Genomic DNA, 16,046 nt, shown 5'->3' with positions numbered 1-16,046 from the left:
AACACCGTCAGTCACCAATGAACCCTAATATAATCAAAAGAACACATTATGCTTCAACTATCAAAGATTTAAGTGATTCCAAGAAAATTCGAATACGTACTAGTACAAAATATAAATATGGTTTTGGTAGTGAAAAGAGGACATTGAAACCAAAGGATATAAGTAAAATATTTGTAAAACTTAGACTCACTTGTAAAACTTTAAAATCGCTATTTGAGTTGAAGTGGCAAAGGGAACGTAAATACTCTAGATGGTTCACGTGGTATTCGCTATCAAGCCTTACCCAAGTCGCAAGTTCATCTACTTAGTTCTCGAGCGTAAATTTGGGCAGCACGCCCTTTGTGTTTACCTATTTTCCAGCCATTTATGGTTTCATTCTTTTCCTCAATCAGTCCCAAATTCTCACACAAAATAATCTCATTACAATAGCTATTCAATAGGCCCAAAGTCATACAAGTACAAAATCAAACTAGGAAAATGTTCGGTAATGAAGTTTAAGTTGGAAAACAAAAGATAGATTTGACGTTGTTTTGCGTAATGGGCACAACTGAGGCTACCCTTACCGGATTAAGGTGAAAATTATACCGTTTCAAAGATAAGACAAGGGGCTACAATTTTGATGAAGACAACTCAGTCCAATTTGTAGTGTATCTAAGTCAAAAGTGCAATATACAAAACCAGAATCTCACAAATAGGTTGGTTAACTGCACTATGGTTTAACGACAATAACTCAGGCTACCAAAGTCCGATTGAGGTGTACCTTATGGCGTTTCGAAGACAAGACATATGTCTACATTTATTATGAAGACCTTAAAAGCCAAATCATGCATTTTCATGGTAAAAAATGGAAAGCTCCACGAAAACAGAATTCTGGGCGCGAAACAGGGTTCATGGACAGTCAAGGGTATTTCGGTCATTTCACATGCTACAGTGCTCCGAACGAGCTGAAATTTTGTAGGAAACTATAAAGCATCATTCTATACAATTGTCATGTTTTGGCCAAAATCTAATTCGGTAAGGATCAGGGTGAAAAGTCCTGGTCAGTTTGGGTGAAATGTCTACCCTGTCCTCTGGACTCTTACCTAAGGCAGTCTGGGTGTTTTCTTTTTTTCGCAGGCTACACAGCTCAGATCGAGCTGAAAATTTACGGGAAGCTAGTTAACACCATTTTCTACAACTTTTATGTTTTAACCTTAAGCTAATTCGGCCTCTAACCTGGCCGAACAGAAACGGGCAGAACAGGGGTTAGTGAAACCCTAATCTGGAATTTTTTCCACCCAAGCTGGAAATTTCTTTAGGCAAGTCCATCTAGCACATAATACCTCAATAATTCATATAGCAAAGCTCTCAAAACATCAACAACCCTCAAGCATCACATGTGACCAGAATTTTCACCATAAAATTGAAATTTACCATAAAACCACTTCAAACTATGAAATATGCTCATAAATCAACCAAAACTACAACTTTAAACCACTACTTGACAATTATTAGAAGCAAAAGGAATTTTCTTAGGAAATTACCTTGGAAACACTAGAAAGATGGTAGCTTAGGCTTCTTACTCCCAAATTAACTCCAAAACCACCTAGAAAACTACCTTAACTATCATTTTTATGGAGTGATTTGCAAGGTTTATGGTTGAAGTTCAAGATTGGAGCAAGAAAGGATGGTACAAGATGAAGTTTTTCTCTTCTCTCTACCCTCAAAGTTTCGGCCAGCTCAAGTAAAAAATGAAGATGATCTTGGTCAAATTTTGTATTTAGTAAAGGTAAGAAAAAGTTGGTCAAGTCCACCATCCAATCGGGTCGCGACACTTGGCATCTTTTAGGTTTAAACTTATCTTCTTGTCTCTCCATACTAATGAATCTAGCAAACCTCTAATTATCTCCTAGCATCTTGTAAATTAATCCCATAACGCAAAACTTAAGCTAGTTGTCCGAATAATATGCGCTTAACGCACTAGCGGGTCCCACGTCAATACTACACTTCAAATTTAACGTACACTAACTTATATCAAGAAAATAATTTGAAAACTATATTCACTTATACAAATGTATAGAAAATTAATATATTGAAGAAAAGTATAAATTTATAGATAAGGAAATAAAATAATGTCTAGAAAACATAAAAAAATTTTTCCGGATTCTCACACAAATCTTGGTTAAACTTTTTCAAAGCGAAAATTTTTCCAGTAGGTAAATAAGTGGAAAATACATTTTATTCCTTTGAAAACTCTTTTGTTTTGGTTCAAAACTATCATATGAGGAATTAACTAGCAAATCTCGGTTTCTTATCTCTGATAGCTAATACCACTATTTGCATCGATTCCTTTCATTCCTTCAAGTATAAAGATAATTCAAATCTCATTCAGTCTTTCACTACTAATCTCTCACATAATGTTTCCTTTCGATATAATACCACATAATTCCTCAGTTTTGTTTTCACCAATGCCATATAAGAAAATCTCAAGTACCAATTCTCTTTAACCACTAGAATTCAGTAGGTTCTCCAGTTTAGGTAACATTCAAGCTAATGCCACAGTCCGGCATCCTAAATATCAAGTCTAGGATACACTACAAGATTTGAAACCTAAAACTCTGATACCAACTGTGACACCCCCACCTCTCCCTAGGACAAACTCTAGGGTATTAACGAGGTGCTTGCCCAACTCTCTTCAGGACTCATGCACTCATTCAAACTTAATAAAGAACCACAAGTCAACCATTGATTTATAATAAAGAAATATTTTGAATATACAAGTCCAAAACTCTCAAAGCTACCATTTATAATTACAATCCAAAATACCCAAGTATAACAAAATTTACACTTCAAATGTCTCCTATAACATACAAAAGATATACTAGCTTTCACCAAAAGCCGCTAGTCTAGAATCACCAACTTCTACTTTCAAATAAATCAAAGGGATGAGCTAACGCCCAGTGAGGCCAAGAAAAATCAAACAAGCAAGCAAATAGTACAAATAAATCAAATATCACACTTAAAACGATTTAACATGAAATTTCATTTAAGTGCGCAAATAGAAAGTAAAACACATGTAAAATGATACAGGATCTCTCAGTAAGGCCGTTGGACATCGTCTAAACGTCACCAATTCAGTTTCCATGAAATGGAATTCACCATCCAATATATCAAGTTCAGTAATGCAGTAAAACGGTAGCTAACCAGTGGTAATATCACAAGAGGTGAGGGCGGTCAAGTACACCCTCACCTTAATCAATTCCAATATCCAAGTAAGCCTTCAAGGCATCACATATACATTTAACAAAGCCACATAGTAACAATTAAGTGAGTAGTATACTCACCAAGCAAGAAAGTGGTGTTTCATACACCGTGGTCACCAAGACGTCGTGAGCTACCGTCACGCCCTAAAACATGTAACACATACAATAAGACTCGAGAACGAGTCACCAAACAATGCTAAACACAACCCCAATAGGGTTTCATATGCATAAATAAGCATGATAGCAAACCAGAAATTAGAATTAGTAATGGTCTTGGCCCCGAATAGGAAAACTGTTTTGCCCTTATTATGCGGTAATGGCGTCAAATTCACTACGGTTATCGGATAGGGGTGTAAGACCCACCATTTCGAAGCTATGAAACAGAGCTACAACAATGTAGAAGGTCACTCAATCCAGTTCCTAGCTTAATTAGGTCAAATATACAAAATACTAAACCAGAATTACCAAAACAGGTTTGCAAATCACACAAAACTGTAATTACTATAACTCAGTCTATACAAGTCCAAATACCAAAATTCCAAAGGCATATGGTAGCTAAGACATCCAGCTACATTTCATCAGAAGACATCAATTCCAAAATCCAAACCAATTCCAGTCAAAATGGCCAATTACCAGTACAGTTTTCGGATTCTGTCCAAAACAGAACAGCTACAGTAATTTCGTCATAACTCATTCTACAATAATCCAATTGCCCTGAAATTTTGCAGGCACCTCAAACACATCAATACCTACAACTTTTATGTTTTGAGCAAAGTCCAATTCGGCCTCTAACCCTATGTTATAAAATTGGACAGAATTAGGGGTTTATGAACCCTAACTTTTCAAATTTCACTCCCAATCCAAAATTGATTGCAATTTCTTATCAAACACACGTACTTGAGCCATTATAGTCCATTGCCAATCATCAAAGATAGCCACAACATCCCATTCACATTAAACCAGAAAATTCATCATAAAATTGAAAACTTCACCAAAATACTTCAAATAGAGAAATAAATCACATATTCCTTCACTCATGCCACCATTAAGCACAAAATAAGCATCATTAGATGTAGTAGGGTGTTCAAGCATCACTTACCAAGAAATCAAGAGAGATAGGGATTGTGGACACCTTAACTCTTCAAAACCACTTCACTAAAGCACTCACTATCACTAGAAGGTAAGATTTTATGGAGCAAAAACTAAGTTAAACACTTGATTTGGTGGATTTGGACTTGTTAGAAGCTTGAATGTTGAAGAGTTTTGTCTTCCTTTTGGAGCTTGAGAGGGCCGGCTATGGTGAAGAAATAATGAGGAAATTTTAATGAATTTTGAAGATATTTAACCTTTGGTCAAAAAAGTCAAGAAAGTGAATAGTGTTTCTTAAAGTCCAACAAATGAGAAGGTGACACTTGTCACCTCCATAAATGCATTCTTATCTTTCTTTTCTCTCTCACATCAATCATTTTACACACTCTACTTATCTCTTAACACCCGATAAATTTTACACAGTATCCGGAATTTAACCTAATTGGCCGAATTTTCCGAACTTTTCGCACTAGTGGGTCCCACGTCCAATATATATTCTTAATTTTCTAAAAATTCTCCAATGCTAGAAAAATCATCTAAAAACTATAATTGCTCATAAAATCCACCCAGATAATATTTCTAAGCCAGAAAATGCAAAAATTATGCAATTAAGGGGAAATAACCCTAAGAAAATAATTAGGGTTTTACGGGTTCTCACACTCTCTCCCCCTTAAAAGAATTTCGTCCTCGAAATTTCTCACCTTAATTCCCGAAAAGGTTTGGGTATTTCTTTCGCATTTCCTCTTCCATCTCCCAGGTAGCTTCCTCAACTCCGTGGTTTCTCCATAGCACCTTCATTAGTGGAATCCGCTTGTTTCGGAGCTCTTTGACTTTTCGATCGAGTACTTGAACTGGTTTCTCTTCATAGGCCAGTGATTCATCTACTTCGATATCCTCCGGTTGCAATACATGGGATGGGTCAGGATGATACTTCTTTAGCATTGAGACGTGAAATACATCGTGGATTCGAGAAAGACTAGACGGTAGTTCCAATCGATACGCGACCGCTCCAACCCTCTGAAGGATCTTGTAGGGTCCAACGTACCGCGGTTGAAGCTTCTTTCCTTTACCCGTTGTAAGACTTCGTAAGGGTGTGATCTTGAGAAATACGTAGTCTCCAACTTCAAACTCCAAGTCTTTTCTTCGGTTATCCGCGTAGCTCTTTTGGCGACTTTGGGCAGTTTGGATTCGTTGCCGTATCAACTTGACCTTCTCGTGAGCCTCTTCCATCCACGGAATAGTTGTCGGGTCCAGTGCTTTCTTTTCGCCCACTTCGTCCCAGTAAATCGGTGAGCGGCACTTGCGTCTGTAGAGAGCTTCGTACGGAGCCATTTGAATTGACGAATGGAAGCTATTGTTATATGTAAATTCGACTAAGGTCATGTGCTGACCCCAATTGCCTCCAAAGTCCAGAATGCACGGTCGTAGCATGTCTTCGAGAGTTTGAATTGTCCGTTCTGACTGGCCATCCGTCTGAGGATGATAGGTAGTGCTCAAATTGAGTTTAGTCCCCAAGATTTCTTGAAACATCTGCCAAAACCGAGATACAAATCGTGGGTCCCGGTCAGAGACAATGCTCACAGGCACTCCGTGTAGCCTTACAATTTCATCCATGTACAATCGGGTCAATTTGTCCATTGAGTACTTCATGTTCACCGGCAAGAAATGGGCCGACTTGGTTAATCGGTCAACGATCACCCAAACGGCATCGTGCCCTCTTTGCGTCCTTGGTAAACCGGAAACGAAATCCATTGCGATGTTTTCCCACTTCCACTCGGGTATCCCCAAGGGTTGTAACAGACCCGACGGTTTTTGATGCTCTGCCTTCACTTGCTGGCAAATGAGACATTTCTGCACGTATTGAGCGATTTCCCTCTTCATATTGTCTCACCAATAAGTTCCCTTCAGGTCTTGATACATTTTGCTGCTACCCGGATGGATTGTATACTTGGACCTATGAGCTTCCTCCAGAATTTCCTCTTTCAACAACTCTTCCTTCGGTACTACGATTCGGTTCCGATACTTCAAAAGACTCTCAGGACTCAAATTGAAGTCCGTTGTTTCTCCCTTTTCCAATTTCTCTCTCCACTTCCGTACCATCAAATCCTCGCCTTGCGCCTCTTTTATACGTTCCAGTAGAGTGGAGGTCACCCTTACATTGCTAAATATCACCTTATGACTCCCAAGACAGGGCTTCCACTCACACACGGATTCTAGCAAATCCCACTCCTTAATCATTAGCCCTGCCACTTGCACTTTACGACTCAAGGCATCTGCTACCACATTTGCCTTTTCCGGATGGTAATTGATCGTACAGTCGTAATCTTCCAAGAATTCCATCCACCTTCGTTGCCTCATGTTTAATTCCTTCTGGGAGAAAAGATATCTAAGACTCTTGTGATCCGAATACACTTCGAAGGTCACCCCATATAGGTAATGCCTCCACTTTTTCAGTGCAAAGACCACTGCGGCTAATTCCAGGTCGTGAGTCGGATAGTTCTGCTCGTGAAGCTTCAATTTCCTAGAGGCAAATGAAATCACATTTCGGTTCTGCATCAAAACACACCCCAAGCCTTCTCGCGATGCGTCCGTATAAACCGCAAACCCGTCCACTCCATTTGGCAACACTAGGACCGGAGCCATGGTCAATCTTTTCTTTAGTTCCTGAAAACTTGTTTCGCATCGGCCGTTCCAGATAAACTGGCCATGCTTCTTCGTCAGGTCAGTTAGAGGTCCTGCCAGTTTGGAAAAATCCTTAATGAACCTTCGGTAGTACCCAACTAGCCCTAGAAAGCTACGAATTTCCGTGGGGGTTTCTGGCCTCTTCCAATTTGTCACGGCCTCAACCTTCGCCGGGTCCACCGAAATACTTTCGTGGGAGGTCACGTGCCCTAGAAATGCTACTTTCTCCAACCAGAACTCGCATTTACTAAACTTGGCGTATAGCTGATGTTTCCTTAATGTCTGCAACACCACTCTCAAATGCTCCTCATGCTCCTTGCGTGACTTAGAGTAGACCAAAATGTCGTCAATGAACACCACGACAAATCGGTCTAGATAGGGTTTGAAAACCCTATGCATTAGGTCCATGAAGGCGGCGGGAGCATTGGTCAGTCCAAAGGGCATAACGGCGAACTCGTAATGCCCGTATCTTGAATTGAAAGCAGTTTTCGGAATGTCCTCCTTCCTTATTAACAACTGATAGTATCCCTGTCGGAGGTCCAACTTGGAGAAGACCACCGCTCCTTGCAGCTGGTCAAACAATTCGTCTATGTGGGGCAGTGGATATTTATTCTTGATCGTCACATTGTTCAGACCTCGATAGTCAATGCACATCCTCAAGGTTCCATCCTTTTTCTTCACAAATAGAACAGTTGCTCCCCAAGGAGACTCACTCTCGTGAATGAATCCCCGCTCCAAAAGATCTTGCAATTGCAAATTAAACTCCTTAAGTTCTGTAGGCGCCATTCGGTAAGGGGTTTTTGAGATAGGTGCGGTTCCAGACAAAAGATCTATTCGGAATTCTATCTCCCTTTCCGGAGGTAAGGCTACTAACTCATCAGGAAAAACATCCGGAAATTCCCTTACTACGGCCACGTCTTCCACTTTTAACTTATCCGTAGGGGTATTAATTAAAAAGGCCAAAAATCCTTGCGCCCCTCTACTTATCAGTTTCCTAGCTCGAATGCCCGAAATGAGAGCAGATGAGGCTAACCTACCCCTTATATCCAACCTTAAGGTTGCCTCGCCAGGAATGCGAAATTCTACTACTTTCGTTTTACAGTCTAGTTGGGCGTTATATTTGGCTAACCAATCCATACCCAAAATCACATCGTACCCCTTAATGGACAAGCTAATCAGGTCCCCTAAAAACCTCCTTTCACCTACCCACACATCGCAATCCCTGTAGACCATACTAGTCACCAAACGTTGATTCCCCGTTGGTGTACTAACCTCTAGGTCATATGGTAAGCTAGCAGGTTTTATATCGATGCCACACATGAAATCAGGGTTAACAAACGAATGAGTGGCATCAGGATCAATTAAAACTTTAGCAAAGCGGTGGAAAATAGGGATCGTACCTTCCACCACCTCGGAAGACTCTGGGACCTGATGGGGCTCTAAGGAATACACCCTAGCTGGAACTTTAGGCTTAGATCCGTCTCCCTTGGTTGGTCCAGTATTGGTCCTCGACGGTAGTTGACTCCCCTTTCCGTCTTGTTTCAGGACCGGGCATGTAGCCAGTTGATGGTCCGCACTTCCACACCGCAGGCATTTACCCAGTTTCCTCCAGCAATTATCCTCGGTGTGGTTTGTCTTCCCACAGTGCCCACAGGGACCACGAGGTGCCGAAGCCGAGCCACTCTGAACGTTTCCCCTCGGTCCTCGCCCAGGTTGACCACCCCTGAACGGAATCCCTCTGCCTGATCCGGACTGTCGACCACCACCCATGCCTCGTCCAAATTTGGAGGGAGTGCTCTTCTCACCCTGTCCAGAAGTACTCCCAGGAAAGCCACGCTTCTTGGCCTGGAAGTTTCGGACCTGTAGCCGTGCACTTTCCACTCGTTGGGCTTTTTCCATTGCCTCGCTAAAAGTAGTGATTTGAGCCGCTGTGAGGTCTTTCTGAATCTCAACGTTCAAGCCCTGAATAAAGCGCCTCACCCGTCGTTGCTCAGTCATGATTAGTTCAGGCGCGAATTTGGACAGGCGGGTAAACTGGCTCTCGTACTCCGCCACCGTCTGAGCCCCTTGCCGGAGTCGGATAAACTCGTCCTCCTTCCTCTCCTGGACTAGAGGAGGGAAAAACTTTGCATTAAATTCTCGGATGAAGTTCACCCAAGTCCTCTGTGTCTGCTCCCGTTCCCATTTCTGTCTAATTACGTTCCACCAGGAACGGGCAGCCCTCTCGAGTTGAAACACGGCAAAAGTCACCTGCCTTTCGTCAGGGTAATGTAAAGCTGCAAATATGTCTACCATCTTCTCTAACCATTTCTCAGCAACGTCAGGGTCGGGTCCCCCAATAAACTTTGGCGGAGAAAACTTTTGAAAACGTTCGAGAGCTCTATCTTCGCTCTCGATATGATGGCCAGGGTTTCCGGGGTTAGGGTTTGGGTTCTGGCCCTGTTGTTGCACAACTTGTGCGAGTAGGTTGGTCATTTGCTGCATAGCGGCAGCTATTTAAACGTTGGGGTCTATTTGCGGTCCAGGGTTGGGTCCAGTAGAGGTTTCCCCCGTTTCCCTAACCGGTGTGGGTTGTCTAGTTAAGCGCCCACGTCCCCGACCACTTCGTGTTCTTTCCATAAGTTTCACTCGGTCTAGACAAAAGCACTAAACCAAAGCAGTAACAAAGCATGTAAGTAACACGCAAAACTTTCACATAACACATGTTGATACATTTCACACAGGGTCACAAACACACATATTTACAAGCCAAACATATATATACAAGCAGTCAGTCAAGTACGGCCAAGGCACGTACGTACATAAACGATCCTCCCGAGGATAGGCCTATGAAAAGAAATTTACACGTAGTTAACCCTACACCCAAACGGTTAGCTAAGGCTCTATCCCTATCCCTATGTACATTCAAAAACCACCACTATCCAAAAGGTGCCTAGATATCATGGCTTAGTCGGTTGCCGGGGTCTGAGACCCAGGCGATGGGGTAGACTCCTCCCCAGCCTCGGCCCCAGCATACGAGGCCTCATCACTAGACTCCTCAAGCCCGTCGTCGCACAGGTTAAGGATTGCCTCAGCACGACCCCTGACCTTGCGAGCTCGCTTAACCTCGCGCTCGCGTGCATCCCTCAGTTGATCACATAAGTCATCCACTCGATCCTCGGCCTCATGCACGTCATACTCTAGTTCCATGATACGTGCGGCTTGCTTCTCATTGGTCGCCTTAGCCTGAGTCACCTCAGCTTCCAATGTAGCAACCACAGCTTCAAGCTTAGTATTATCCTTAGCAAACTCCTCACGTTCCTTTGCCACTGCCAATACTAGAGCGTTCGGATAGGCGTAGTTGCTACGGCACTCACACTGTCGAACGCGGCTGGCCAGGCTCCAACGAACTACGGCCCCTTTCTGCCTAATTTGATACTTAATTGGCGGCAGCGCGCTATGAGGACGATCTCCTGCCAGGCGATCACTCAGATCACCACTCGCATCCATCCTATAGCAAAGGAAGAAATAACATGAATACACTTAATAGGCAAAAACAACAGAATCCTCAAGTCGAGCACTTCTATTACACCCAAGCTAATTCAAACCTAGACTCTGATACCACCTGTGACAGCCCCACTTTCCCCTAAGGCGAACCAAAGGGGTTAGCGGACTGCCTGCCCAACTCTCGCCAGGACTAACGGTTCAATTTACGTCGATATATTACGCTCCGGAACATAGCAATGCGCGCAAACAAGTCAAAATCACAAAATAAAAAAAATGAAAATTCGAAACCGAAATGAACAGTAACATCCACGTCAGAATCCGGCCGAGAGCAAACCCCAAAATTTCATTTTTCCATCGCAATCCGGCCGGCAATCCGGCCAGGATTCCGGCCGGATTGTCTGGCCGGATACTGGCCAGAGAGCAACTGGCCGGATTTCATTTTTTTCCCAGGCAATCCGGCCAGTTTCTGGCTGGATTCCTGGCCGGATTCGGCACTGTTCATCTTCGCCAAAATTTTTCCTTTTCCGTTTGAAAGTCGTGGTGATCCGAAATCCATCCAAACATTTACCAAACATATATATACATTGAAAACCAACCTTTACAAGCCAAACGGCCTACCAAAGTATCCATTTAGTTCATACATATACAAGTAGCCATTTACACACCAAACATTGGTGGAATCAAAGCACTTAGGGTTTTCACCCTCAAGGAGCTTATACAAAATACATATACATGAGCTCAACTTGCATCCAACTATCATAACCTTTCTAAAAGTGTTCATTTTCCTGTAAGGAAAACAAATAACACGGAATGAGCTAAAACCCAGTGGTATACCACTACATAAGCAACCAAAGTCACATAAGCATAGCCAATCACTTAAAGTACACGATAAGCAATGAAGTACAACGGTAAAAGGATACAGTCGGCTCTCAAGAGCCCATTTCCACGCTTGCAATCTTGATCCAACCTCATTGACCCTCCGTCAATGTTAAAAGTACCAAACCGTAGACCGCACTTTACTTCCATTCCTTCCACCCAACATACCCCAACCGGGCCCGCACTCCAATTCAGTAGCTTTTGGTAATACTCGAGTTTATCGGAACCAAGGGTCTCATTACCACAAGGTTCCCCAGTACAGTCCCCGTGGCAATTCAATCTTCACGACCAAGCCGTCGCCGGCTCGATTCAATTGACTACCAAACGGGGTTGAGCTCAGTAATACAGTAAGGCCTTTGGACATCGTCCAAACGTCACCAATTCAGTTTCCATGAAATGGAATTCACCATCCAATATATCAAGTTCAGTAATGCAGTAAAACGGTAGCTAACCAGTGGTAATATCACAAGAGGTGAGGGCGGTCAAGTACACCCTCACCTTAATCAATTCCAATATCCAAGTAAGCCTTCAAGGCATCACATATACATTTAACAAAGCCACATAGTAACAATTAAGTGAGTAGTATACTCACCAAGCAAGAAAGTGGTGTTTCATACACCGTGGTCACCAAGACGTCGTGAGCTACCGTCACGCCCTAAAACATGTAACACATACAATAAGACTAGAGAACGAGTCACCAAACAATGCTAAACACAACCCCAATAGGGTTTCATATGCATAAATAAGCATGATAGCAAATCAGAAATTAGAATTAGTAATGGTCTTGGCCCCGAATAGGAAAACTGTTTTGCCCTTATTATGCGGTAATGGCGTCAAATTCACTACGGTTATCGGATGGGGGTGTAAGACCCAGCGTTTCGAAGCTATGAAACAGGGCTACAACAATGTAGAAGATCACTCAATCCAGTTCCTAGCTTAATTAGGTCAAATATACAAAATACTAAACCAGAATTACCAAAACAGGTTTGCAAATCACACAAAACTGTAATTACTATAACTCAGTCTATACAAGTCCAAATGCCGAAATTCCAAAGGCATATGGTAGCTAAGACATCCAGCTACATTTCATCAGAAGACATAAATTCCAAAATCCAAACCAATTCCAGTCAAAATGGCCAATTACCAGTACGGTTTTCGCATTCTGTCCAAAACAGAACAGCTACAGTAATTTCGTCATAACTCATTCTAAAATAATCCAATTGCCCTGAAATTTTGTAGGCACCTCAACCACATCAATACATACAACTTTCATGTTTTGAGAAAAGTCCAATTCGGCCTCTAACCCTATGATCTAACATCGGACAGAATTAGGGGTTTATGAACCCTAACTTTTCAAATTTCACTCCCAATCCAAAATTGATTGCAATTTCTTATCAAACACACGTACTTGAGCCATTATAGTCCATTGCCAATCATCAAAGATAGCCACAACATCCCATTCACATTAAACCAGAAAATTCATCATAAAATTGAAAACTTCACCAAAATACTTCAAATAGAGAAATAAATCACATATTCCTTCACTCATGCCACCATTAAGCACAAAATAAGCATCATTAGATGTAGTAGGGTGTTCAAGCATCACTTACCAAGAAATCAAGAGAGATAGGGATTGTGGACACCTTAACTCTTCAAAACCACTTCACTAAAGCACTCACTATCACTAGAAGGTAAGATTTTATGGAGCAAAAACTAAGTTAAACACTTGATTTGGTGGATTTGGACTTGTTAGAAGCTTGAATGTTGAAGAGTTTTGTCTTCCTTTTGGAGCTTGAGAGGGCCGGCTATGGTGAAGAAAGAATGAGGAAATTTTAATGAATTTTGAAGATATTTAACCTTTGGTCAAAAAAGTCAAGAAAGTGAATAGTGTTTCTTAAAGTCCAACAAATGAGAAGGTGACACTTGTCACCTCCATAAATGCATTCTTATCTTTCTTTTCTCTCTCACATCAATCATTTCATACACTCTACTTATCTCTTAACACCCGATAAATTTTACACAGTATCCGGAATTTAACCTAATTGGCCGAATTTTCCGAACTTTTCCCACTAGTGGGTCCCACGTCCAATATATATTCTTAATTTTCTAAAAATTCTCCAATGCTAGAAAAATCATCTAAAAACTATAATTGCTCATAAAATCCACCCAGATAATATTTCTAAGCCAGAAAATGCAAAAATTATGCAATTAAGGGGAAATAACCCTAAGAAAATAATTAGGATTTTACGGGTTCTCACATTATAGCCCACAACAAGTGAAGAGCCCAAACGCACAGGTCAAAAAACCCAGCACCCCTCCAAAAGGCCTCGATCAGGTGAGGGGACACCCACAACTGGTTATAAAGCAGCTAGGACTCTCTTCCCTAACCGATGTGGGATTGTTACAATAACTTTAACACCCATGACCAATATTGTCCAGCAGTTAGCCACCCAGAAGGTCGTGGATTTTGTTCCTAAAGGTGGGTTATAGCCCACAACAAGTAAATAGTCCAAACTCGCATGTCAAGAAACCCAGCACCCCTCCAAAAGGTCTCGGTCAGGTGGGGGGATACCCACAACAGGTTATAAAGCAGCCAGGACTCTCCTCCCTAACCGATGTGGGATCGTTACAATCCACCCTCCTTAGAGGACCCAGCATCCTCGTTGGCACACCAGGGTCGGGAGTCGACTCTGATATCAACTCTAGCACCCCTAACCAATATTGTCCCACAGTTAGCCACCTAGAAGGTCGTAAGTTTTGTTTCTGGAGGTGGGATTATAACCCACAATAAGTGAAAAGTCCAAACCCGTAGGTCAAGAAACCCAGCACCCCTCCAAAAGGCCTCGGTCAGGTGGGGGAACACCCACAACAGATTATAATGCAGCCAGAACTCTCCTCCCCAGCCGATATGGAATCGTTATAATCCACCCCCCTTAGGGAACCCAGCGTCCTCGTTGGTACGCCAGGGTCAGGAGTGGGCTCTGATACCAATTCTAACACCCTTGACCAATATTATCCCACAGTTAGCCACCCAGAAGGTTGTGGGTTTTGTTCTTGGAGGTGAGGTTATAGCCCACAACAAGTGAAGAGTCCAAACTCCCAGGTCAAGAAACCCAACACCCCTCCAAAAGGCCTCGGTCAGGTGGGGGGACACCCACAACAGGTTATAAAGCAGCCAGGACTCTTCTCCCTAACCGATGTGGGATCGTTACAATCCACCCCTCTTAGGGGACCCAACATCCTCAATGGCACATTAGGGTCGAGAGTCAGTTCTGATACCAACTCTAACACTCCTGACCAATATTGTCCCATAGTTAGCCACCTAAAAGGTCGTGGATTTTGTTCCTAGAGGTGGGCTTATAGCCCACAACAAATGAAGAGTCCAAACTCGCAGGTCAAGAAGCTCAGCACCCTTCCAAAATGCTTCGGTTAGGTGGGGGGACACCCACAACAGGTTATAAAGTAGACAGGACTCTCCTCCCTAACCGATGTGGGATCGTTACATTAACACACTACAAAAAAGCACAAAAACTGGATTTAAAAGAAGTAATATCAGTTTCAAAATCATTTAAAAAATATCTCCCTTCCAATGCAAGAGATTGGTCTACTAAGGCAGAGTACTTTGCCTTAAATTGATGGTAGAAATTTGCAACTCTTTGAAAGATCATCAATCCATCAAAAGGTTTAGAAATGGTGCATGTCAAAACCATCTTTACTTCACCTTGCTTAACCTGCATAAGATAATGAACACTAAACAAAGCAAAATTAAGATTGTTAGAAGGCAAATGAGGACTCTCACTAACTCCCTCAATTTTTGCAACCATACTCTTCATCTCAAGAGAACTCTCACTCATTTTCTCACTCAAGCACAATACACTCTATTTTTCGTTATCACTCTTCTCGATATTTACTTCATGTTCACGCACACTTGGTACGCTATTGAATTCGCTCTCAATTTCCTCCTCCCATTTTCCAGCTTCAATAATGATTTCTTCAAATTCAACTCTAGTTTGGATGGGCTTAGGCTGATTTTCAAGAGCAACAACTTCGACAAGTTCCATGTTACAGGATGTCTGAGCATTACATTCAACTTTTACCTTTATTGGCTTCTCATGTAGAAGTCATTGATAGGTATCCCACCACGACTCGTCATGTGGCTCATTTTGAGGCATGGAATTTGTCATATGAATCCCTTCTCTCCTTTTTCGAAGTCGCCTTTCAATTTTAATCACCATACTTGCCACATATTTCAACATCATATGAGGTAGTACTTCAATGTGATTAACAATCTAGCTATTCAAACCATCCAAAAATTGATCAATGGCAGTGTCTAGGTCTTCCTCAATCTTGGCTTGCTTCATTATTGACTCCATCTCTTCATAGTATTCAACCACGGTCTTAGAACCTTGATTAACTAGTTGGAACTTTTCCAACAACTCCCTATAGTAAGTAGGAGCATATCTCTTAAGCATTATCATGCATTGGGATCTTTAAAACCGTTGAAAGTTGGTAGGGATATTTTAGAGGTAGAAGAACCAACTCTTTGATATGCTCTTAATTCCTCCTCATGATGTCGCTAATCATGAATGTGATAAGTCCCTCCACTTGAATATCTAGAGATAGATCTCTCCATTTGGCCGAAGTATGTATGTTAATTTGTAAGAAAGTTTA

Source organism: Coffea arabica, chromosome 2c, assembly GCF_036785885.1.
Source record: "Coffea arabica cultivar ET-39 chromosome 2c, Coffea Arabica ET-39 HiFi, whole genome shotgun sequence".
In the NCBI taxonomy this organism is placed as follows: domain Eukaryota; kingdom Viridiplantae; phylum Streptophyta; class Magnoliopsida; order Gentianales; family Rubiaceae; genus Coffea; species Coffea arabica.
This window is presented reverse-complemented; position numbering follows the sequence as displayed.